The sequence below is a fragment of the Triturus cristatus genome, chromosome 8 (genome assembly GCF_964204655.1).
Source record: "Triturus cristatus chromosome 8, aTriCri1.1, whole genome shotgun sequence".
Classification (NCBI taxonomy): Eukaryota; Metazoa; Chordata; class Amphibia; order Caudata; family Salamandridae; genus Triturus; species Triturus cristatus.
Window position 1 is genome coordinate 563,717,265 of NC_140591.1, and position 26,704 is coordinate 563,743,968.

Genomic DNA, 26,704 nt, shown 5'->3' on the forward strand with positions numbered 1-26,704 from the left:
GTGAGAAAAAGGAAATTTATGTGCATACCTTGGAACTGGATATAGATTTGTATTCTGATGAAAATGCTAGATCCAATAAATTACACAGATGTCTTATCACTTATACCTGTTGTGATGCTGACCCCAGCAGTTCTAGCCAATTGGATCCATCCCTGTGTTCTGGCTGACTTTGGTAAGCAGTAAAGCAGTACCTCCATTTTGGATGACCTCAGCATAGGCAAATTATGTTCTATCCAGCTGCAAGTAACTTCCAACATTGGTGAAAGATTTTCCTCAGAGTTTGTAAAGCGTTTTTTCAAATTTAAAAGTGTTTTGTTACCATCTGCCTACATATAGAATATGGTATTATACTCATACAGCTGGCTTTTAAAGAATGAAGATATATTTTTAACAGCATTGGTCAGATTCAGAGCTTCTACGGACCTCTCCAGCAAACTGGTCTAAACTTAAATCCAAAAGCTCTTAACTTAACAAATCTTGTCATATCTGTCAAATTACTTGATTAATTGGAGAGCAGTGCTTTCAATGGCATAACCTTAAATGAGAGTCAGTTCAATCGAGTAAAGAAAAGAAATCCAAAAGCATTACTATCCTGATTCCATCAGGCCCTATCCTCAGGTCTTTGATTACTTAAGTTATCACTAACTTTGGGCTTGATTCACAAAGGTAAGCTTACACTTTTTTGTGAGTTTATGATTGTTTCTTATTCACAAAGGTATTTTACGAGTAGCATATTTACGACTTGCAGAGGCTACACACATAATAAGATAGGAGACTCTCCTATCTTTTTATGTGCAGAGATTCCACAGTTGTCACTATACTACTGGTAAAATACCTTTGTAGATAACAATCATAAAAAAGGCAGAAATCTGTGTGAGAAGATATGGCACAGCAGGCAGAGCTGCAGACTCAGGAGCTGGAAATCAGGCTTTGAGTCTCGGTGTCGGCACAACACCCTGTGATTCTGGGCAAATCACTTAATCTCCCCATGCTCATGGATAGTGCCTGGATAGCCTCATGGGTGATAAGCTGCTCTATGTAAATCTACAATCTTTAACTTTAACCAGCCTCTGAGAAGGGACTTTCTCAATAGTGCTTCATGATTGGCAATTGTCTCTAATGTTTGACTTTGACATACAAGTACAAGGAAGCCCTAAAAATTAACTAGCCTGCATATGTAAAGTTTTAGAATATTACATGAACAACTGGAAGATCATTTATGTTCACATGCTAATGGAATCCTATAAGCCAATACAGAACAAATAGAATACATCTTAATCTACATACGTTTTCTTTGCATGGTCTCTGGCTCACAAAAAAAAACTGGCTCAACAAGACAAAACAAACACTGTCTTTTTTATTCACCCTTGTGCAACAGAATGAAAATTGCCCTAGCAGTAAGCCACAGAAACTACTATTTGAAGGACATGATAATTGGCAACCAGAAGAAAATAATAGTCTCAATTTTTATAACACTAATTTCCTTTCATTCACTTTGGCCTTTATATGTAGCACCATTTTAATAAAAAGTAGCAAGGAAGCCCAAATAATAAATTAGTCTCCATATCAGACATCTACACAGGTACTCTCACACTCATTTAGAGATACACACATGCCCACAGACACTCAGACACCCACTCAGAGACATACATACACTAACACACATATTCACAGACCCACACGAACACTCACACAACCACTCACAGACAGATAGCATCATTATAACAGACCCACTCTCAGACCCACACAGACTCTTGCATACCCATTGTCAGATTCATACAGGCATTCACACAGCCAATGACAGTTTCACACAGACACTAACTCAACCACTTACAGACCCACACAGACACTCACACACCAACTCATAGACCCAAATACATACTGACATATGCACTCACAGATTCATTGCGCAACTCACACATCCACTCATAGACCCACACAGACATTTACCCACCCACCCACAGACCCATACACACTCACACACCCACTCGCAGTCCATACAGGCATTCACACACCCAGTGACAGACCTACGCAGATATTCACACACCCACTCACAGATCCTGTCAGAGATTCTGACACCCACAGACAATCCCACTCAGACACTCATACACCCACTCACACACTCACACAACCACTAAGATACTCATAAACACACTCACATACCTACTCAGATACAAACACACTCACACACCTACACATACACCCTCACACCCACTCACAGACCCACTCAGACAATCACACACGCTTTCAGACCCACACAGACATTTACATACTGACTCAGAGACCCACACAGACACTGACACACCCACTCACAGACCCACTCAGACACACACACAGTCATAGATCCTGTGCGGACATGCACATTACCTGGGGGCTGCATAGAACATCACATAGGATTTGCCGATTCATAGGAAAAACAAGCAAATTGGGCTTCTTCTCCGGAAACTTGGAAAGGGTTAAAGAAATACTGACCATTTATAAGTGGTGTAACAAAAAATTACAATAAAAGGAAGCAAGTGAATTCCTAATTAGATCAGCATAAGTAAGAGCACATGGAGAGAGCTAGTCATTTTAGTTGCTTTTCTTCTGAGAGAGGAGGTGGTTTGCAGTAGTTTTGACTGAAGATTTCGAATGAATACAGATGCAACCAGACATAGAATTACAACTGAGAGTACAGCAAAGAGCTTTTACAGGTATGTCAATTAGACTGTAGTATATAAAAGTATATTTAGAAAAATAATAGTGAGCATATGTACGCTGAAAGAAATGTTTAGCTTCTAGGCACTATACTAGAAGGGCAAACAGAAGGGTGCTTATATGAGAAAATTAACTAGAAATACAGTGAGCAGGAAAGGAGAAAGAGGAATTGGTATAATGAATGGATTTTTTGTATTATCCCATCATTCATATAGCCAGACAGTGACTGCCATACTCACTCACTCACACACCCTTAAGTCCATTCAAACACCCATTTACTCACCTGTACATCCAGGTTTGAGTGCTAGTTTGCCCTTGCAGCATGGGAGGACATCCAAAGAATGTAATCTGCACCACAGGAAGAGTTTTAAGTGGACTACTTCAGTACTCTTGAGAAGAGAGAGTGCTGATTTTAGTTAACCTTTGAATCAGGGCCCCTAGAGGTTCTGGCTCTGAGAAGGCGGGAAAGGAGTAGAGAAATGACTGGGCAAAGGTTCCAGAGGAGAGAGAGGATCCTCTACAGAGAGAAAGCTCCCTACCGGATCTGATGTAGAAAGTAGTGTCTTCTCCCAAACCGAGTCCCCTGAGGACCTCAAGGACAGACAAGCTGAGAGGGACCTGAGTCTGCAGCTGGTCCAGCTGACTACAGAGGAGAGATAAGCTGAGGCTGAGAGAACCTTGGAGGAGAAAAGGGTCTTTTTGGCTTAGGAAGAGACTACCAAGGTGGTGGACTTGTTGACCAAATAACTACTAGAGTCTAGCAAAAATGGTGGGTTAGGTGCAAAAGAAAGAGGCCATATACACAGAGACTTGGTGCTTGACTGTAAGGAGGGGGTGATATAGACAGGTTGTTTCAGGCTTGTGAAGTAGCTCTAGAGTTACAAAGGATCTCTGAGGAGGATTGGGGAGATGGCCTTTGAAGGCATATTCCTAGTGATGGAAGGGACGCCCTACTGGCCCTAGTGAAGGAAAAGAGGTTGAGGTATCCCATCAAGATGGAGGCCCTTGTCAATAAGTATAAATTCAACCGGATGAGTGCATGTTGAAACAGAAGGACAGTCAGAAAGTGTGTCACCAGTTCTGGGATAATTTTATGGGGTACTTTTGAAATGTTTTTTACAAGAACTGTTGTTATTTAAGTAGCTTTTAAAAAAAAGTTTTATACTTTCTTTTCAAACTAGAAAGAAGGAGGAACTGGCTTCTGTGAAATGCATGATGGTGCAATGAGGAGCTAATAAAAATATCAAATACACACTGAAGATAACCCCTGCTCACCTCCATGGTAGCTTGGCACGAGCAGTCAGGCTTATCCCAGAGAAAATGTGTAAAGCGTTTGTCCAACACACTCACACAGCAGCGACACACTAGGCACACCACAAAGAAACTCCACACAAGGTTATGTAAAAATAGCCTTTGCATTACCCATAAAACACATTAGAATGTAATCACATATATACACTTTGCCACCTGGCACTAGGTATGACTTTACAGGGGATCATATATATTACAAGGCTAATCGGGCCTCTGTCATCACCATTAGAACAGGTAAGTAACGAACCAACCAGTAACTACTGGTAAAGCATCTAGAATAAACACATTATGCATCAATCACTTTAGGCATAAACCATATTAGGCATAAATCACTTTAGGCATAAACCACATTAGGTATAAACCACATTAGGTACAAATCACTTTAGGCATACAGCACATTAGGCATAAATCTCCTAAATCAGCAGTGCACCATAGTAACATTAACAAGGTGCATACATCACCTTAGGGCCTTGCACCCCACCAGAACACAAGTTGATCCCAGGCCAACTAGCCTTCCTCTGGGGCCTGTCTTGGGCTTCCCTCCAATGCCCTCTGTCCTACAAAGTCAGGGGCTCTATGAGCATCTGGCTTCCACCGGCCCGCACCCTAAAGGGGGCGAGGGTGCCACTCACCCTTGTTTCTCTTAAGCCCAAAAAAAGAAATGCCCCCACCATTGCTGCTGCCCACAATCTGGCGGCTCAGCTGTGCCACAGATAAGCACCAACAGTGTGCCGTGTCAGCCTCACTCACCGCGAGGCCACCAAACCGGCCCCCTACTTGGCGATGCAGCAGAAATCAGGCCCGTAATGCACAGGGAGCCGGCACTGCTACCAACAGGTAGCAAAATGCCCTCATGAGCGAGAAGCCCTCACTCTGTCTCTACCACATAGGCAGTTTCCCCCAATGGCCAGACTCACCCTCACTCTGGTGAGTCGGGCCCCAGGAAGCTGACGTGTGGCTTCTCGAAGGCCACGGCACTGCAGCCTCGCATCTCTTCCTCTTCGCTGGAGGGACCCCCTCTCTCTCAATCCCAGGAGCCCACAATGCTTCGATGCAGTCTCCTTCAGCGGACCCCACCCACCTCCAGGCAAAGCTCTTGCCTGGTCTCCTTAGCCTGAGGAAAACTCCACCCCAAGTCAGGCAGCTGCCGCCTGACTTCCTTATTGCGGTGGCCAGTTCCTCCTACCACCAGGCTTATGCGGCATGCAAGGCTCCCCCTTCCTTGCGGGAGCCCCTCCCACGTCCAAGCATCTTTGGTGGTGCCTCACAATGGCATGGTGGCTTTCCGCAGGCTCGCTAACGAGTGGCCTCACCTCCCGTTCTCTCTCTCCTGACATAGTGGGGGGTAATCCTTGGCCCAGATTCCTTGCCAATTGGGCCCTTCTCGCAGTCTGGGGCCACGTAGCAGAGCCCTAGCTTCAGGACCAACCTTTTCGCCATGAAGGAGAGGACAGTGCAGGGCCATCAAGCGCTCCTCTCATGCAGCACCAAGTGAGCCCCACTCCTGGGGTACTCGGCCTCACAGCACTCTCACAGCACGTTCTGCCCCAGAGACAGAGGCAGAGAGCATGAAGCGCTTCACCAGCGCTGCTGCACGTTGAGCCCAAGCCAGGGGCTTGAAACCTTGGATTCCTGCAGCACCCCCAAGTCCCAAAGTCCAGAGGGGCAGAGCTGGGCACAGGCAGGCCAGCACGTGGGGACCCCCAGGAGAGAGCAGCTGGGTCCCAAAGCAGTTCCTCCTTGCCCAGCAGTCCTTCAGCAGCACAGCTCCAAGTAAGCACCAAGCAGCACACTTTACATGGGGTCACAGTCCCAATATTTATACTATGTACAGTCTTTGTTCTGCCCTGGCACAGGGCTCGGGACCCAGTTTAATCCAGTTTGGGGGGCACTTAACAAGTGCACAACAGTCCTCATTGACAGTGGAGGTCCTGGCCCCAGACATACCACTGGGGGGCGAGCCAGCCTTCTACAAGACAGGCAATGATCTATTCCCCCCTCAGGGGCTACTCCTCGCACCACTACAAATGCAGATCAGCCTATTCAGCCTAGCGCTGACTCACCCAGCCCATCTGTTGCCACTGTACCTCCCCAGCCTCTGTCACTCCAGAGCCAGGCATGCAATATACATCAGGCAGGCCCAAAGACACATAGTACACAGAAATAACCACTTCTTAAAAGTGGCATTTCTATAATAGTGATAATAAATCTGCGCACACCATTATGCAGCATTTATTACCACTGTTCCAAACATACCAAACGTGATCACGATGGTCCTCTCAGATCAGGACTTACCACTGAAATACATATCAGGGAATCCCCAATGCATTCCTATGAGAGGGTAGCCTCACAGTAGTGAGAAACCAAAATGGCTGTTTGTCACTACCAGGACATGCCACACAGATAAGGCACATGTCCTACCTTTTACCTACATTGCACTCTGCCCATAAGGCTAGTTAGGGCCTAACTTAGGGGTAACTCCGCCGCAGCTCGGAGTCCCGGCCGCGTCATTCCCCTGCTGCGCTGGGATTGGTCCAGCGGAAGGGGGTGTGGCCCACGTGATCGGGGCCTCCAGGAAGAAGCCGCGTCGTGAACACGGGAAGCAGACGGGAGCCTACCCCGCGCTTCCCGGAGCAAGGAGAGTGAAGACGACGGCAGGAGCTAGAGCAGAGGGGGGTGCGAGGCACGTTGTCGGTGCCTGCCCCCTCCGCGTAGAGAAGCAGCCCCGGAGTCCGCCGGGACCGAGAAAGAGCTGACGACGCGGGAGTCCCCTGAAGACAGCCTGGTGAGTGATTAAGAGGGCTGGGGGACTCCGTGCACGTGCTGGGGGGTGCGGGGGCAGTATCAGAGCCCCGTGAAGGCTCCAACGTTGCCTGACAGAATAAGTGGCAATCAGAGCGGCCCCGGAAGGCAGCGGGCCGCTCCAACATTTGGGGGCATTGTTTCTAGAGCCCCGTGGCTCCAACCTCGAGGGCAGTATTGGCTCAGAGTCCAGAGGGACTCCTGCGACGGGGCATTGTTCGTTTAGGGCCACGAAGGCTCTAGGGGGCATTTCGTTGTTTTAGAGCCCAGGGAGGCTCCATGGGAGCGACAAGAGTTGTTTCAAAGGGCACAGTGGTGCCCACGCTCAGTTCTACAGCTGCCCAGCACTTAGTGGGCAGCTGCCACGTTTAGGTGGGGGACCTTTTTCACTGTGGTCTGCGCAGCTGGTGCAGCTTTACTGGACACAGGGCGTCTTAGCCCTGACAAGGCCAGTTGGCCTAGGGACTGCCACAGGTGGTGGCTCATGAGAGTTTCTCGCTAATGTTCCTACCTGCACCTCTGAATGTATTGTTGATGCATCATGTGTTTTCTTTTATGACACCGCTGAATGTAGTTTCTGCATCATGTGTTTTCTTTCAGAGCACCGCTGAATGTTTTATGCGTCATGTGTTCACCTGCCCGGCACCTCTGAATGAGTTATGCGTCATGTGCCATGTTCTGCACCTCTGAATGTTTTATGCATCATGTGTAATGTGTGTTTTCCCATCCAGGTATTGTGATACTTAGGTGGTTGTGTTCCCCTGGTACCGGTGGTACTAGGGAGGTCCTGAGTCCCTGCGTGATAGTCTCCTAAAGTGGTTAGGGTTGCGTAGGTGGTACTTTCTTGTTACCAGTAAGTACTGGTTGTGTGCTATATAAATGTTATTTTTGTGCTACAGTAATTTTATATTTGGTGCTAAGTGCTGAATATCAAAAAGTGCTAATTCTTGACAGTGGTCCATGTGGCCCTGTCCCCTGTATATATAATCCCTTGTAAATTCTGCCCGTGCCTGTTGGCACATTGTAAAGTGTGTGTTTTTATCTAATGTGTTGTGTATAATACAAAGGTTATTTTTATAGAATACCTTGTGTGGAGTTTCCTTTGTGGTGGGCCTTGGGTGTTGTTGCTGGGTGCGCGCGCAAACGCTTTACACCTTGCCTCAGAGATAAGCCTGACTGCTCGTGCCAAGCTACCAAGGGGGTGAGCAGGGGTTATCTTTGGCGTGTAACTTCCTTGCCCTGACTAGAGTGGTGGTTTCTGCCTGGCTTTGGCGTACGCCTTAGCCAACCAGAAATCGCCAGTTCTAACAGTCCCCCTTCCCTAATGTAACTAATGCCACAAGGAGAAGTCGGCAGAGGCCATGATCCCTTACACTATCACTCTGAAAAGGGGCCTCAAGGTGCACATCTTGTTGGGTCCAAGGGGGCCACAAATGTCCTATTATCTCCAGTAAGTCCCACACAGTGGGATTGCTGCTGAGAGGTTATTAGAGGCCTGCCCCCTTTCACCACCACTCTGCAAATGCACCTCCTGATGAACCACTGGTTGGGGGATGAAGTCCTCTTGGATACTGAGGGACCTTGGTGACCAAGAATCCCTCCTGTTAACTCCAGTAGGTCCCACACAGCGGGACTGCTGTGAACAGGTCGGATGCCCCACCCCCTTTTTTCACCACTCTGCAAACACGACTACTAGTTTAAAAACATAGAATTTCACTGAATAAAACCAAAGGTTACACAAGATTTATAGTTAGGAAATTGAATTTGAAAAACTTTATACATTCACTTTAAAAAACAAAGGTTACAGCACCATTATAGTTAGGCTCAAATCCAGTGAAATTGCAGTTATAGTTAGCTGAGCGTAACTATAACTTGCACCGTGCCATGCACTGCTTAGGAACGCACATATTACATCACTCATGACATGGCCAGTGACATCACTGTTGACATTACTGATTACATCATGCACAAAATAACACACCCACTCACACCCCCATAGAACCTTTCACACAACCATTCACAAACCCATTCACATACCCATACCAGTGCTTACACTCTCACTCAGATTCATAGATCTACACACACATCCACTCACACACTCATACAGCCTCTTATACACCCACTCACTCACTAATACAGCCACTGACATATCCACTCATACACCCATACAGCCATTCACACACTCAGTTATCCATAGAGCTGCTCACACAACCAATCACTCACCCCAACAGTCAATCACACAGTCACTTACTCACCCATCCAGTTACACACACGCATGCACACACACACACACACACACACTTACTTACTCATACATATACTAATGCATACTCAATCAGTTTTGGGCAGGGGAAAAGGTGTGGCTAGACACTACATTATATCCCAGAAAACATTGCTCCTTTGCATTATGGTACATGATGTGCACAATTGTCATTCCCCTAAGTGTTGGCTGTAGTGTCAACACTACAGTCAACACTAAGGGGAGCACCCATAGTCAACAATACAGTCATCACTGAGGGAAGCGCAAATTGTGCCATAATGCAAAGGAGACAACCTTTCTGGGAAATGATGTAGTGTCTGGCCACACCCTTTTCCCACCCCAAACAGCTTTTCATGACCTCCTCTGCCACACCTTCCTAATGTTTCCTTTTGTTAAATTTGCATTCTGCCCCATTGATTACACTTCATCCGAACCGAGCCGGAGTGTACGGCCCAAGCCAGAGAGTATGACCTGAGTCGGAGACTAGGGCCCTGGTGCAGAGAGTACAGCCCGCTTGCGAAGATTCCGGCCTGACTGATGCGACTCCTAAATTACCTCTGTGAATACTAAACGTCGTAAAGTTAGACTTTTGTCTCCAATTACCTATGTGAATCGGCCCCTAAACCTCAAAACCAGAGTGAGGCAATGTTGGAAGTAATAATTTCTGTTAATTGCAGCTATCCCACAAAGAAGGAGGGAGCATAGAAAGAGATGATGGACTATATTACATGGACTGATGACTGATTGGTTGTGAAGTCTTTTTCCCTTTCCCTTTAGGTCTTATGGGAAAGGTTTATAGTTTGTTTATTAAAAGGCTACTGTGCTGAATAAAGTGAAGAAAGATAAGCATAATCCTCCCCTTCCCATCCTTAATAGAGTTGAAGCTTTCCATTACCACAGCTAGGACATTATATATTCTTATTGATAAAAATAACGTCCGATTTCTAAGCTCTATTACCACAAGAAGGTTCATTATTCTATTTAGCCATATTGTATCAACCATTCCTACCCAAACACACTCATTTATTTTTCTTGCCTGTTAGAAATACATCAGTAGTTTGTCATACCTGCTGTGGCCATTGTCAACTTCAAAATATTATGGGCAGATTTACAAGCCCCTTGCTCCTTCTTGCGCCGCCATTGCATCACTTTTTTTGACGCAACGGCAGCGCAAGCAATGCGGTCTATTTACAATGTGATTCATCTAGGGAGATGCGTCACGTTGTAAAGCCCTGCGTCACATTATACCCGCATCAGGGATAATGTGTGCAGGGTGGGTGTTCCCACTCAAGAAATCCTCATAAAAGTGACGCAGTGAAATATACAATATTTTCTGCATCACTTTTAGGATGCCACTGCGTCAAAACCTTACGCCTACTTGAAGCAGGGGTATGGAGTGACGCAGTACAGTAAGTATAGGCTTCAAATTACATTGCTGAAGTTGCGTTGTGCTTGCAACACAACTCCAGCAATGCATGACTTTTGGGCCAACACATGCGTCAGAATTTCTGACGCATCTGTTAATTCTTGTGCCATGGAGCACTGTATTGTAAATACAGTGCACCCATGGTGGCACAAGGACATTTGACTCTGGCACAAGGAAACTGACACATCTATCCAGATGCCTCAGTTCCTTGTAAATCTGCCCCCCTGTGGATATTTTGTAATTAGCTGAATTGTGTGGTCCACATATACAATTCTCGCCCAATCCCTGTGAAGCTGGCACGTCCAACTGTAAGATTTTTTACTTGTGCAATGCGCGGCAATGAGTATGCAGGTGCAATTATTATAATTATTTATCTATAAAAGTATTCAAAGAGCCTTGATTTTCAGTTCTAATTGAGATATTACATCTGAATAATGAGAGTATAAAATGAATTAATCTTCAATTTAATGAAAGAAGAGTTAACATCATGTGACAAATTTTAAAGCAATATTTCAGCTACCTATTAAAAGAATCGTATAAACCCACGTATGATCTATAAAAAATATGTTTATGTGCTGTTGTATGCCTGTGAAATGGTCCATATTAAACATATAAAACAGCTTCGAAAGTCAATTAGAATTCTATAAATGAGAAGTTTAGAATAGTAAATAAAGACGATTTGCCTTATGCTGCATACCCTTCCCAGACGTAATATACAGCACAAAGCGGCATATCAACAACAACCGGCGATAATTATCACTGAGCGCACTTAGCGGTTGGATAATTATCGCCGGCTAGCGCCGATTTTTATCGCTGAGATAGCATGCTATTAGCAACGCTTATCTCATCAGCGATAAAAATCCTAGCGCTAACTGGCTAACGTGAGATTATCGCTGGAAACCCAGAGATAATCTCATGTTAGCTAGTTGATAGGGACTCACAAACTTAGCCATGATATCCACCTTCCATAGGATATTATGGCTAAATCAGTCCTGAAGCAGGCGTAAGGAAAGCAGCGATAACAGGGGTTATCGCTACTTTTCCTGACGCTATGCTTCATAGCGTTAGGCTTGCTGATAGGAGAAATGTGGCTTGGCGACATTTATCCTGTCATGCCAGGTCAGGAACACCCACTTTTTTTTTTTAATTTCAAATCGTTTTTATTAAAGTAACAGAGACAATACAATAACTCTTCCGTAGACAAAGTTCAAAATAGTCATGTCCATACATACAAATACAAAAAATAGAAATGAATGACAAGACAAGTGAAATAAAGAAGAAAACCCGTTCCAGCTCGCATCATCAATATACAGGTACATCCCTAGTTACATTGCTCCATGTGTGGGCGCAGCGCCCCTGGACTCGAGAGGTCAATCACGCCTCACCTTACAACAACCCCACTCAGAGGGACCAACCACAGTATACCTCTCAAGGTGGCTCATAATGAAAGGAGGATGCATCCAATGATTTCCAAAGCTTTTTGTTAGAAGGGCTCCAGGTAGAAGCCTGCAGCGCCGGATTGCTAGACCCCCTCAGGAAAGATAACCATTCCTGCCAGATTTTAAAACTCACTTCAGTCGCATTTTTCCATTTGCAAAGAATCACTTTACATGCCATTGTTAACATTAAATCCATCAGCTGGCGATCTCGGTCAGTTGTTATTTGTGGATCCAGTGCCCCCAGAATAACGTAAACAAATTCCTGTATAGGTTTTATCTTAAAAACGTGAGAAATGCAATCAAATATCTTCCCCCAATAATCCCCTAATGAAGGACAGGAAAATAGCATGTGTGCAAGATCCCCAGTACCTGACTGACAATTCCAGCACACAGGGGAATCTCTTAATTTACATCTGAAAAGCCTGTCGGGCGTCCAAAAGGCCCTGTTGAGAAGCATATATTTCGTCTGAAATAGGATGGGTGAGACTTTATGTGTAAGGGCTAACTTATGAATCAATTCCCAATCAAAAGATATGCCTGATAGATTTGGCTCAGCCTCCCATACGACCTCCACTCTTTTGTGTTTTTTCATGGATAGAGGCAACAACATTTTGTATACCTTCGACACAAAGTGTCCAGCATGTACTAGTAGTGGGATATGCTGTAGTAGCCATGGGACATAAGGAGAGAAGTTACTCGCTGTCAGAATCGATTTAAGTTTTAGGAAATCATAAAAATCCATCGGGGTAAGGTCATACCGGTGCTGTAAGGTCGAGAATGGCAGCGGAGCCTTATCATCATATAAGTCCTTCACCAAATTAATGCCCTTCTTGGACCAAGACTCCAGGAACGCCCACTTTGCATCTCATTAGAGATGCAAAGCTGGGCGTTAGGAATCCTGACGCTAAAGCAAGGTTTCACGCGTTAGCGTGACCTTGCTGATTAGGCGATAAAATTATAACCACTTTTCCGCCGAAAACAGCCGCAAAAGCGGCGATAATTTTTTATCGCCTGCTTGTTGATATGCCCCATAGTTCCTCCAGGTATGATATGTTTATTTCTGCAATTGACATACCAATCATAGCATCTGTGTTAGTGTTATTCTTGGCAAACATGGTGTTACATAATTGTTAGCCTATTTGGCAAACGTTTGTTTATTCTGCTGATGGGTGCCCCTTGCCATCTGCCTTTTAAATATGCTGTGTTCACTTGATGATTACTTTCATAGAACGTACTTTATTAGAGTGTTATGTTTTTTACCTCTGCCTTGCAATTGTTCTGCTTCTTCGATTTTTCAGCCTTCCAGAATTTCATACTTAGATCCTTTGCTAACCCTTGTTAACAGACGAGTTTTAGAGGTGGGTGGGGCAATTTGTACCCCAGTCACAGAACATCAGAATATTGTTGGTCAGTTAAGGACTGATTTTTTTAGGGCGAATGAGGTCTAGCTGAAACGTTGTCTAGGAACCAAATGGGGTGTCTGAAGGCTGAATGACGTCCTATGATGGGTAGCTTGTTGTATTTGTGGATAAGTTCTGAGGGTCTCCTATTAAATAAGCTTTTCGAGGATATTCTGAAAGAGCCTAACGGTGCCCTGAGATTCTCAAAGGCTGGCTGATGTGACCGAATGGGACAAGATACAGGTAGGGATAGTGAACGGGCCTAAGGGAGCATGCTCACAATTTCTAAAGGCATGCCTGAGGGTCTCTGATCACACATGGATTATTTAAATATCCAGTGGTAGAGTATAAAGGAAGAGGGATGGACTTTGGGTTTGTCTAAATACCAAATGAAAGTGTATAATGGGCGAGCTGACAGCTTGCTTGGAAGTCCTTATTACTAGCTGTGGATTTCTGAAAGTGGTCCTGTGGTGTCTTTATGGATACAGAATACATCTTGGATGTCTTAGGCTTGCTTGGAATGGCTTGCTGGCAGTGGCTGGAGGGAGGCAAAGACATCTGGACAGCATTACATAAGCTCCCTGTGGATGCAACTAATGTTTGCACTCACTTTATACACCCACCACTTACCGGGGTACTTTGTTATTACAGAAAGGACCGCAGATGCTTGTGCAGCCACTTTTGAAGTAGATAGCACTCATACAGCACCAGCACTATCATTTAGAGGGTATTCCTTCATTTGCATGGGGCGTGGCCCCATGCACATGAGGGAATCAATCTGCCTCTGTGCCCTTGCTGTATTAACTACATGGACGCAGAGGCAACCATGCCTTTAAGAGGCTCACTGAAAGTGTGCTACAAAAAGGTGCGCTTTCTAAATGCAGCCCTCTAAAGGCATAAAAGGGGCCCACCAGGACCCCCAAACATCCCCCTGCAGGTGGGTGTAGTCACTCACTGCACCCGCCTGCAAGGGGAACTCTAATCCCTTTTGAAAGGGCTGGCAGGTTGCTGCCTAATGCAAAAACAACAGTTGATGGACAGAATGCAGAACAATATCATACATTCACCCCAGTACAGAGATCTGGGCCTAAATCCATCGTTTTTTTGCTCACCATGCCGTTCCAGTTTGAACCCAGAGAAACATGAAGCAGCTTTTAAACAACTGCTCCATATTTCTCTTGGATGCACTGCCCTGGGGGCAGTGCAAGTTTGCGGCAGCCCCGAGGGCAGCACATTCTTCCTGATAGGGCGCACTTTCAATGTTTGCACCTGGCACATCTGCTTTAAAGTGTGTCATGGCGCAATCATGAAAAGTGTGCCCTATCTGTAATACGGGCCCTGATATCTACTGATTAGCTGCTAGTTAGAAATTTAGATTAACAACTGGCTGGCTAGCAGAGGCCCAGCTGGGATTTGTATTGATCAAATGGGTTGTAATAATGCCAAATGAGTGGCTCTAAGGGCAGGCATGCAGTGCTAGGAGGTGGGGGTGTGTGCTGGTCCAGGTCGGTTTCATTCCGCTCCAGTGTATTATGGTAAATACAGTTCAAGGGTGTGAAGGGTTGAAGAGCAGCCAGTGCCATTATCCCTTGACTAGCATGTTTCACTCAACTGAACACGCCTGAAGAACAACAAGCCTTTTGTGGGGAACATGACCTGCTACTTAGTGTCTGTGGATGAGCACCTAATAGCTCCCAGGTGCAGACTCCTGGCTCTGGAAAACAAACACCAGCTCCTCCAAAGGGCAGGAATGTGTACTTATGCTAGCGGGTGTAGTTACCCACTGGTGGCAGGTCTTTTACTATGCTTTCTGATACATTATGGTAAAGACTGTTCACAAAAAGGGGAACGATCAGTGAAAGATAACAGTTACAGGATCTAGGTGTCGTTTCTATCAGACTATAATGCTGACTATAATGCTAGGGATCGAAAACATAGAAAGGGTCAGACTGGAAAACGTTTTTAACTATTTTTTTTTTACGTACGCCAGATTCACCAAGGTGGAAGGTCCAAAGTTAAAGCCAGCAATATTCTTTCAAAGTCAGATATATCATTCTTGTGTTCCTACTGAAGTCACTTGTTTTGGTGGCTAAAACTTCAAGCAGAACAAAAGTGCATTCTGTAGCCAGCTATGTATCTCACTGCTCGGATAGATTTGTTGACTCACCTCGGCCCAAGATTTTATCAGCAGTTGTAATCACATTTATTGTTCTCACAATCCTCGAGCCAGGTAATGTCTGACATTGTTGCTGAGCAAGGCTTCAGGAGGCAGGTAACCGTTTAAGCAAGGTCCCATAAAACCTTTTTCCACTACACCTTCTCTGTGCAAGCCTCAGGACCTTGTCTATGCCCTCCAGAAAAGTTCTGGAAAAGTTCTTTTTGGTCACCCTTGATGCCCTATGGTCTTCCGGGCAGGCTTAAGGTCATCAGGTCACTTTCCATCCAGTGCTTTTACAGCATCCAGTGCTCTGTGGTCTGTTAAGTAATCTTTGGTTTAGTTCTTCCTCTTTTTGCATCCTAGAAGCAGGAAAAAAACAGGTGCTCAACTCCTCTAGCAGAACGTCCTCTTCACTTTACTGAAACATTTCCAACAAGCCCAGATCCAGGAACGCTAACAGCCTCTTCATCACAATGGTTCCCGACTCTCTATAAACTAATCCCTGATATAAATGAGATGAAATTGTCTCATTCAGAGGAAAAATTGGTTCTTCCTCTGCAATAGTTGGAACCAAAGGGTCTAAGATGACCCAGAGAAAGCACGGGAGGTGATCTATCAGCCCTATTTAGATAATATAAATGCTGTCCTTTGTTCTGCCAGCTGTGCATGCCCCCTCTCAGGTGGCTAATTCCTCTTAAGCGGAGTGCAGTCTTTAGTTCCAGGCAGGACTGTGTAAAGATATAGACTTTGGAAGGGTTTTATGACAAAACATTGAGCTAAAAATGATTGTTGTCAGAATATCAGCTATAAAACATTAATTTTACATGAATGTAATGCAAAGTACACAATTATTGAGAACCAAAGTATTGTGGTCCAAACAATAAACATTATAATGATAAGAAAATATATTTCATTGCGATTTACATTGTTGTAATTACAAATAAAACTTTTGAGTAAAGAAATGCTAAATGTAAAATGTATATTTATCATAAAACATAAATAATATGTATCTAATTTGTAATAAAGAAAACAAAAAAACATAAATATAATTATTATTTAAAAAAGCATATATAAATCATATTGTAAATGTATTCAGCCATTATAAATAATGTCTTGAAAGTTGCAATACAGCATTTTACTTTTAGGATACTAAATAATAAGATATAGTAAATCATTTTATATTTAAATTAATATGCTCAAATATATTTAATAATGTTCAGGCTATAATAACATGTAGTGAACTAACCCCAATCTAAATAATTAAACCAGAAATAACTAAAACAATTGAAATACACTATTCTATCTATAATACTACTAACCTGGGGGGAAATGCATACATTTTGGGTGGTGGATGATTTTTTCTAATCTAGCTCCAGTCTAACAAACATTAGAGAAAGTGGAGATATTGGAAGGGGGGGCATATTAACTATTCTTAAAACAATCTAACAAATATTGAGTGTGCATATACTTGGGGTCAGAATCACACTTTGTACACCAGTCTAACAAACATTGGAATGAAAAAATATTTGGTGGGCAGGGAGCACATTTATTGTGCTAAGTCTTTTTGGACAAACACTGGGGTAGTGCATACAGTGAGGAGAGGGGTCAGATTTTCTCCAGTTTAGATGGGGAGGAGACAAGATGGCGGATTGACGCCGTCTCTGTGATCCAGTACACAGGGGCTCCCGAGGTCGGATCTTCCCTGCTTGCTTACGAAGATTTCAGCTTTCCATGCAGGAATGATGTATGACGAAAGTGAATGGAATTAAAAGGAAGAAAGATATAGATGCTCAGCGTTTTATAAGAAGAGAATAAGGGAAAAGGGAGCAAGCGGCCCGACGAATAGTGAGGTCACCAGTGCTCGATGCAGGCGACTGCGAGGATTGGACTCAGGTGCTCGCCGTCTGCGTATGTGGCTGTGTGGTTGCCGGTTTGGCGTTCTTCGTTCCGCTGCCATATCGGATCTGTTTGCTTTCTAAACGCTGCCTCATCTGGAGATATGGCACCATCAAAGAATCCAGCTCGAGGAGCTCGTGTGGCAAGCCGTCAGCCAATATCGGTGAGTGCAGCTGCGAGCGCGAAGCCAGCTGCGCCAGTGGAGCTTTCAGGGAACGGCCAGGCAGCGGGAAAGCTTGACATTGTGGACTCTCATAAACAAAATGCAAGATTGGGTAAACCAGTCTTGCGGTATCTACAGTCGAGGAAGTCAGCAGAACTTTCTGAAATAGACACAGTGTTCCCTAATGGCAACAAATTGGCGGAAACTATCATTAACGCTATAAACAACGAGCAACAAAGTATCACTAAGCCCACTCCTCTGAGCTTTATCACAGTAACCCGGTCACAGCAGCAACCTCATATTCAGGTGCAGACCCTAGATAAAGAAAATACCGGCAGCACACTCAAGGAAATTATAGAGATGTAGACGGTGGAGATATTAGAGACAGAGACTGAGGATGGGGTTGTGTAAACTCAGGGACATCAGAGTAATGGCGAGAGTGGGGAGATTGAAGAGATTCCCGGCGACGAACCTGGCACGCAGTCTGCTGATATCTTTGTGGATGGGGCGGTGGGGCCCATGTGCCTAGGAGAGGGCCTTAATAGCTTTAATATCCCCGGGCTGATCCAAGATGAGGAGCTGATGAGACAAAGCTCCATAGATCTATCAACTGAGGAGCGACCCCAAAGAGATGCAAAGGGAAAAATACTGGCACCGGCGACCCCTTTAAAAAAGAACTTTAAGGCTAAAGTCGTGTAAGATGTGAGGAAAGTGCAAAAGGCATCTAATATGTGGTCGGGGAAAAAGAAAGTAGTACAAATACAAACCAAAGAGACATCAGACTACAGTCCCATGCGGAAATGGGTTCAGGCTAAAGGTGGAATCAAAACTGTGATTGCCAGATTGTTAGATGTGGGTTTAACCGATGGCGGAACTAGTGGAATTACTGTAGCTAAAGGTGCGGGTGGCTCTACATCTGAGCAGACTTAAATGCAGCAAGGCTAACTGAAAGGTTTAGCGAAGCAAGCTATGATGAGACATGTCCAGCGTCTGGGTCCTCTCTTTCTCCTTCCTTATTACCTAAATTTATCTCCACCAGCTCATATGTCTTACACAGTGGAGGATCTTCAGAACAAAGGGGCTAAGGATAATGAAGTTGCAATATTGTCAATGATCCTTCAAGCCTTGAAAGATCAAAGGGAACAGATACAGGAGTTTTTTGCTCAAGTTAGAGCAGATAATCATAATATTCAACAAACTCTGAAAGATGTGACGGCGAAAGTTGGGACTATGACGGAAGAGTTAACGGAGTTACAGCAGAGAGTCGTCTGTACAGAAGAAGCTACAACCAAAACTGCAAATACAGTTCTGCAACATGAAGATCAACTTACATACATGCAACTTAAATTGGAAGACGTAGAAAACAGACAGAGACAAAACTTAAAAGTGTTTGGAATACCTGAAGGTCAAGAGGGATCAGATCCTAGAGCCTATTTAGTTCGGATTTTGCAAAAGGCCTTCCCAGATCTCGGTGATTGGGATTGGGATTGCTGGATACAAAGGGCTCATAGACTTCCAATGGCACAACGTCGGCAAGATACTCCCTACCCATGGCCGTTTTTGCTTTATTTTGGCAAATTTTTGCTGCGACAAGCAATCTCTCTAAAAGCTGTCCCCAGGTCACCGATAGCTGTGGAGTCCTCTATTTTTTTTAGCTCAGATTTTTGTAAAGCCACAATGGACAGAAGATGACAACTGAGACAGTTAATCGACCCATTAAAGGATACGGGGGCTCAAGTATTCTTGCAGGAACCCGCCCGTCTGAATATCATGAGAGGGGGGCAATCATTTTCCTTCCTCTCTACATCAGAAGTGAAAGAAATGCTGCATAAATGGCAGAAAGAGGGGGCTGCTTAGATTCATTAGATTTTTACTGATCCTTTCTTTTTTCTTTCTCCTTTTCTTTCTTCTCTTATTTCTTTTGTTTCTTTGGCGATTTATAGTTGGGATCTGTCCATCTCGGGAGCCGCTGTGGGGACTGGGGTCCAGATGGCTGCCACTTCAACGGCAGCTGCAAGAAGGGGATGATTCCCCCTTCTAGAAGTGGGAGGAGGAGGGTTGGGGTCAAGGGGTCAGGTGGGGGGGTTATGGGTGGTGATAAAAAAAGAAAAAATCAACATGAGGGTATCAAGAAGTGAAGGGAGAAAGATTAGGATGGCTATGGGCTACGTTAAGTCAATTGAACTAACTAACAGAAAAAAAAGCAGAGGAATACTTGCGAAATGGAATGGGTAAAATGTCTAGCCTGAAACGTAGCAGGCCTGAACAGCAGGAATAAGAGACGGCTAGTTACTGAAGAACTAAAGATGTATAATCCCCATATAGTCTTGCTATCAGAAACACATATTTCATATAAAGACCAAGGCTTTTATAAGCAACTAGGATATGATGTGGTAATCAGCTCTGTTCAAAGTGTCTGTACTTGGAGTTGCCATTTTAAAACACAAACGATTTAGAGCTGATGTGGGTGAAGTAATGGCTGATAAAGGGGGCAGATGGGTTATAGCACAGATGGAGATAGAAGGTGGAAATTACGTCTTCTGCGCACTGTATGGTCCTAATATAGACGATCCTTCTGTAACAGACAATGTAAATATAGAGCTGCTGAATTGGGAGGGGGAACGGGTGGTAATGGGAGATTTTAATAGTATTATGAATTATGGGATCAACACCACAGGGCGAGGGGCTTTTCAAAGGATGCAGAAGACTCGGGCTGCAATTGGGGAACTGGGTCGATTACATTGCTATGAAGGTTGTATGGCGGGCATTAAACCCAAATGTAGCAGGCTACACATATTATTCTGTCGCATATAAGCTTTGTTCTCGAATTGACATGGCTTGGGCGACAGACAAAATCTTAGGATCAAGCATTATGGAGATTTGCCTAAGGGTTACTTCTGACCACAACCCTATCCTCCTCTCATTCAAGATCTCAAGAGAGAGAAAGAGACCCAGATATTTTTCTTTCCCTAGATATCTGCTATCAGATGAGGACTTTGTGGCTCAGATTAGGGGACAGCTGAAGGAATTTCTCAAAATAAATATCGGGTCAGCTTCGCTTATCGTAGTATGGGATGCATATAAGGCAAGCATCGGGGATTTACCCAGCAATTTATATGGAAACAAAATAATGAGCGTAAAAAGGAAACAGAAGCGATTATTACAAACATCCGTACGATAGAGAATCAACATGCAGAGGCAGTATCGAGAGGTCTTATAAATATAGAGGAACTGGGATATACTCTAGTTGATTTGAAGTCGGCATTGAAAAAGACATTCAGGGTAAAAAGTATAGCAAAATTTAACAAATATCGGCTATCTCAGTATGAGAGTGGGGAAAAAATAGGGAAGATTCTTGCATATAAGGTGGCAGATGATAGGGCAAAGACTCTTATAAAGGCCAAGGGGCCTAATAATATATTGTATGGATGCCCACACCAGATACTTGCGCAGTTCGCTGATTATTATCAAGAGCTGTACACTCCAGAGATTCAACCCAAGCAGGAGGATATATATAGGTATTTACAGAATAGCTCATTGAAAAGTATGGGGGATGAAACTTTTGAGTTACTGGTAAGGGATATTACGATAAAAGAAATTAAACTGCCAGCTGGCGCTCTGCCATCGGGCAAAGCGTCAGGAGAGGACTCTATACCTTTGGAATTATATAAGATCTGTATGGATGATTTATCCTTACTCTTTAGCCAAGTAATAAGGTTTATCAGAACAGGAGGAAAGGTCACGGGATCATGGAATATTACACAAATTGTCTTCTTTCTAAAAAAAAACAAGCCAGCAGAAGAATGTGGGTCATATCGACCAATTTTGCTTATAAACACTGACGCAAAAATCTTTGCTAAGATCTTGGCGACCCGATTCGCTCCAATAATGTCTAATTGGTTATCCCCTTACCAACATGGGTTCATTCTAGGGAGAGATACTACGGCTCACGTAAACATTGCTGTGAAAGAATCTGATGTTGCAAATGTAAAGTCAACCCCACTCGGTATGATTTTATTAGATGCTAAAAAGATTTTGACCAAATGGGGTGGGACTCTTTATGGGCCCCACTTTTAGCATTTTTCATCAAAGGCCAGTTCAAGCAATGGGTCTAAGCTCTGTACGATCAACCGAGAGCTAAAATAAAATATGCTGGACTACAATCTCCCATCTTTCCAATCTCTTATGGCACTTGCCAGGGATGCCCCGTATCGCCATTATTATTTGCTCTCTCTATAGAGCCATTTATTTTGGCTCTGCAAAATCAGTTACGAATTAGGCCTTTTATACTGGGAGTAAACTCCCTTAAAGTCATCGCGTACGCAGACAACATTTCAGTATTTTCAACGGATGTGGAAGAAGCATTTAAGGGGATAGCCAAGGAGGCAAGAAGGTTTGGGGAAATTTCAGGATATAGATAAGCACCAATAAAACTCAAGTTTTACTGAAATATAAATCCCCGGCTCCAATACAGGGAGTTTGCAGTGCTGCTACTTATCTGGGGGTTAGAGTGACCCCGAGGATAGACATGATAATCCTTCTAAACTATGAAACATTATTGAAAGAAACAGTTAAGTCACTTAAAAAGTGGCATAAATGCCTGTAGGCATTGTTGGGCGAATAAATATAATTAAAATGAAGATCTTGCCCAAATTTCTTCACCTGTTTCGGTCCATTCCCCTGCGGGTGAATAACTCTTTTTTCAAACGGTTGGATGGGATTCTAAGCAGCTTCATATGGGGTTACAAAAAAGCGTGTTGCGCAATTGACCTACTCAAGCTCCCCTTTGATCAGGGGGGTCTCGGCTTTCCCGATTTTAAAATATACTTTTGTTCAGCATTTCATGATCTCGCGATCATGCACCGCGCGAGTATGAGAAGATTGAGATCTCAAACACGTCATTCTACATCGCGAGCCAGAGGATGAGGACGCGGGCACGTCTAATCGAACGCGAACAGGAGAAAGAGACCCCGAACACGTCATATCCAACGCGACAGGGACAAAGAAGAGAACGCGATCATGTCGTTTTCGACACGCCGGCGGAAGTAATGTGAAGCTCGAGAACTCAACAACGTAAAATTTTCAATTTGGAGAGGAATATCGGCTCTAGCAGCATGAAACCTTCTGCAAATGCTGATTTTGGATGAAAACAACTCCTTAGATTGACATTTGGCTTTCCTTTTTTGTGCAAGGAGTCATTTTTTTAAAAGGTGGAGAGAGGGAGGAAGTGACACAGAATCTCCAACTTCCTGTTCCTGTCCAGCAGGCTCCTCCCAGTGCTTTGTCCATCTCCTGATCATTCTGCCTTTGGATTTGGAGCAGGAAAGATCACTCTTTTTGTCTGCTGCATCATTGCAATTGGATTTGAGGATTTTTGGAATAGGATATTTTACAAGTAAGTGGTTGTTGTGTTTGTTTGATTGTGGGCATTGCAGTTGTTGTAACTACAATTTATTTTTGATAATTAATTATCATCATTCCTTTTTTATTTTTTTTTATTTTGTGGGTAGTAGTAGTAGGCCCGAGCTAGCCATGGGCATGGCCTCATGGGTGAGTGTGTGCATGATGAAGCAACTGTTCCTTTTGTTGTTTTTTGAATGTATTTCATTTTCAAGCACATTTAGGGCATGGATGGCATTGGATTGAGTTGGGGAAGTGTGCTTTTTGGGGGTGGCCTTTGTGATGTTGTTGGGCCTGGCCATGTGGCTGGTGGCCATTTTGAAGCCTAGGCCTGCAAGCTTGCCTGGCCTTGTCTGCCAACAGTCCTGCTTTTTCATCCACTAGGATCAGAGCAGGTAGCCACAGCTTTGTTAATCAAGTGTTTTCTGAGTGATCTGTTGAATTTAGACATCATTTAGGGCATGGATGGCATTGGATTGAGTTGGGGAAGTGTGTTTTTTGGGGTGGCCTTTGTGATGTTGTTGGGCCTGGCCATGTGGCTGGTGGCCATTTTGAAGCCTAGGCCTGCAAGCTTGCCTGGCCTTGTCTGCCAACAGGCCTGCTTTTTCATCCACTAGGATCAGAGCAGGTAGCCACAGCTTTATTAATCAAGTGTTTTCTGTGTGGTCTGTTGAATTTAGACATCATTTAGGGCATGGATGGCATTGGATTGAGTTGGGGAAGTGTGTTTTTTGGGGTGGCCATTGTGATGTTGTTGGGCCTGGCCATGTGGCTGGTGGCCATTTTGAAGCCTAGGCCTGCAAGCTTGCCTGGCCTTGTCTGCCAACAGGCCTGCTTTTTCATCCACTAGGATCAGAGCAGGTAGCCACAGCTTTATTAATCAAGTGTTTTCTGTGTGATCTGTTGAATTTAGACATCATTTAGGGCATGGATGGCATTGGATTGAGTTGGGGAAGTGTGTTTTTTGGGGTGGCCTTTGTGATGTTGTTGGGCCTGGCCATGTGGCTGGTGGCCATTTTGAAGCCTAGGCCTGCAAGCTTGCCTGGCCTTGTCTGCCAACAGGCCTGCTTTTTCATCCACTAGGATCAGAGCAGGTAGCCACAGCTTTATTAATCAAGTGTTTTCTGTGTGGTCTGTTGAATTTAGACATCATTTGGGGCATGGATGGCACTGGATTGAGTTGGGGAAGTGTGTTTTTTGGGGTGTCCTTTGTGATGTTGTTGGGCCTGGCCATGTGGCTGGTGGCCATTTTGAAGCCTAGGCCTGCAAGCTTGCCTGGCCTTGTCTGCCAACAGGCCTGCTTTTTCATCCACTAGGATCAGAGCAGGTAGCCACAGCTTTATTAATCAAGTGTTTTCTGTGTGATCTGTTGAATTTAGACATCATTTAGGGCATGGATGGCATTGGATTCAGTTGGGGAAGTGTGTTTTTTGGGGTGGCCTTTGTGATGTTGTTGGGCCTGGCCATGTGGCTGGAGGCCATTTTGAAGCCTAGGCCTGCAAGCTTGCCTGGCCTTGTCTGCCAACAGGCCTGCTTTTTCATCCACTAGGATCAGAGCAGGTAGCCACAGCTTTATTAATCAAGTGTTTTCTGTGTGGTCTGTTGAATTTAGACATCATTTAGGGCATGGATGGCATTGGATTGAGTTGGGGAAGTGCGTTTTTTGGGGTGGCCTTTGTGATGTTGTTGGGCCTGGCCATGTGGCTGGTGGCCATTTTGAATCCTAGGCCTGCAAGCTTGCCTGGCCTTGTCTGCCAACAGGCCTGCTTTTTCATCCACTAGGATCAGAGCAGGTAGCCACAGCTTTATTAATCAAGTGTTTTCGGTGTGATCTGTTGAATTTAGACATCATTTAGGGCATGGATGGCATTGAATTGAGTTGGGGAAGTGTGTTTTTTGGGGTGGCCTTTGTGATGTTGTTGGGCCTGGCCATGTGGCTGGTGGCCATTTTGAAGCCTTGGTCCCGCAAGCTTGCCTGGCCTTGTCTGCCAACAGACCTGCTTTTTCATCCACTAGGATCAGAGCAGGTAGCCACAGCTTTATTAATCAAGTGTTTTCTGTGTGGTCTGTTGAATTTAGACATCATTTAGGGCATGGATGGCATTGAATTGAGTTGGGGAAGTGTGTTTTTTGGGGTGGCCTTTGTGATGTTGTTGGGCCTGGCCATGTGGCTGGTGGCCATTTTGAAGCCTAGGCCTGCAAGCTTGCCTGGCCTTGTCTGCCAACAGGCCTGCTTTTTCATCCACTAGGATCAGAGCAGGCAGCCACAGCTTTATTAATCAAGTGTTTTCTGAGTGATCTGTTGAATTTAGACATCATTTAGGGCATGGATGGCATTGGATTGAGTTGGGGAAGTGTGTTTTTTGGGGTGGCCTTTCTGATGTTGGTTGTCTTAAAGACATGCTTTTGTTGTATGTGTCTGGTGTGTTGGTGTGCAATGCATGCACCCTGCAGACCTTTTTGGGGCCTGTGAATGTCATAGCTCTAGTTAAAAAAAAAAGTCATAAATGGCTAGACTATCTTTTGTTTGCACTAGTACAGTACTAAGTAACTGAACCACAACAACAAATGCAACATTTCACTGATGTTCTTCTCCTGTCTTATTTGCTTTCAGGTGCACAAAAGACAGAGTAGAAGGTGTCATCAGCATCACCCGGCTAGCTGTTGTACTGCCAGCCAGACAGAAGTCCTGCTGCGCATCACGTCCACGTGTGACCAGAACTTGTTGTGCATCTGCATCCTGCCTGACATCTGAAGAAGATGGCCCCAAAGAAAGGTACCAGGTCCAGTACCAAGAAAGTTGCCGGTGAGAAGAAGGAACAGAAAAAGGAAGTGCCATTAACCACGACTGGTGGTGTGGCGGCCAATGTTTTTTTTGGCACCAAACCGTTGTCCGGGAACCAAGCTGTGAGCAGCACAGCAGTCCAACCCCACCAACCTAGGCCCAAGGGCTTTAGTGTCGCAGAGGTAGCCAGTCTACTAACGAGCAGCGATGTTGAAGAAATGTCATTACCGCAAATTAGTACACAATCAAGTTCAACGCAGGCGCAAACTCAGCAGATCAGTGTGCAGCCGCCGCAACAAGAACAGCAGCAGCCACCGCAACAAGAACAGAAGCAGCCGCCGCAACAAGAACAGAAGCAGCCGCCGCAACAAGAACAGAAGCAGCCGCCGCAACAAGAACAGAAGCAGCCTCCGCAACAAGAACAGAAGCAGCCGCTGCAACAAGAACAGAAGCAGCCACCGCAACAAGAACAGCAGCAGCTGCTGCAACAGCTCACCATAGAGTTTCTCGCTAATGTTCCTACCTGCACCTCTGAATGTATTGTTGATGCATCATGTGTTTTCTTTTATGACACCGCTGAATGTAGTTTCTGCATCATGTGTTTTCTTTCAGAGCACCGCTGAATGTTTTATGCGTCATGTGTTCACCTGCCCGGCACCTCTGAATGAGTTATGCGTCATGTGCCATGTTCTGCACCTCTGAATGTTTTATGCATCATGTGTAATGTGTGTTTTCCCATCCAGGTATTGTGATACTTAGGTGGTTGTGTTCCCCTGGTACCGGTGGTACTAGGGAGGTCCTGAGTCCCTGCGTGATAGTCTCCTAAAGTGGTTAGGGTTGCGTAGGTGGTACTTTCTTGTTACCAGTAAGTACTGGTTGTGTGCTATATAAATGTTATTTTTGTGCTACAGTAATTTTATATTTGGTGCTAAGTGCTGAATATCAAAAAGTGCTAATTCTTGACAGT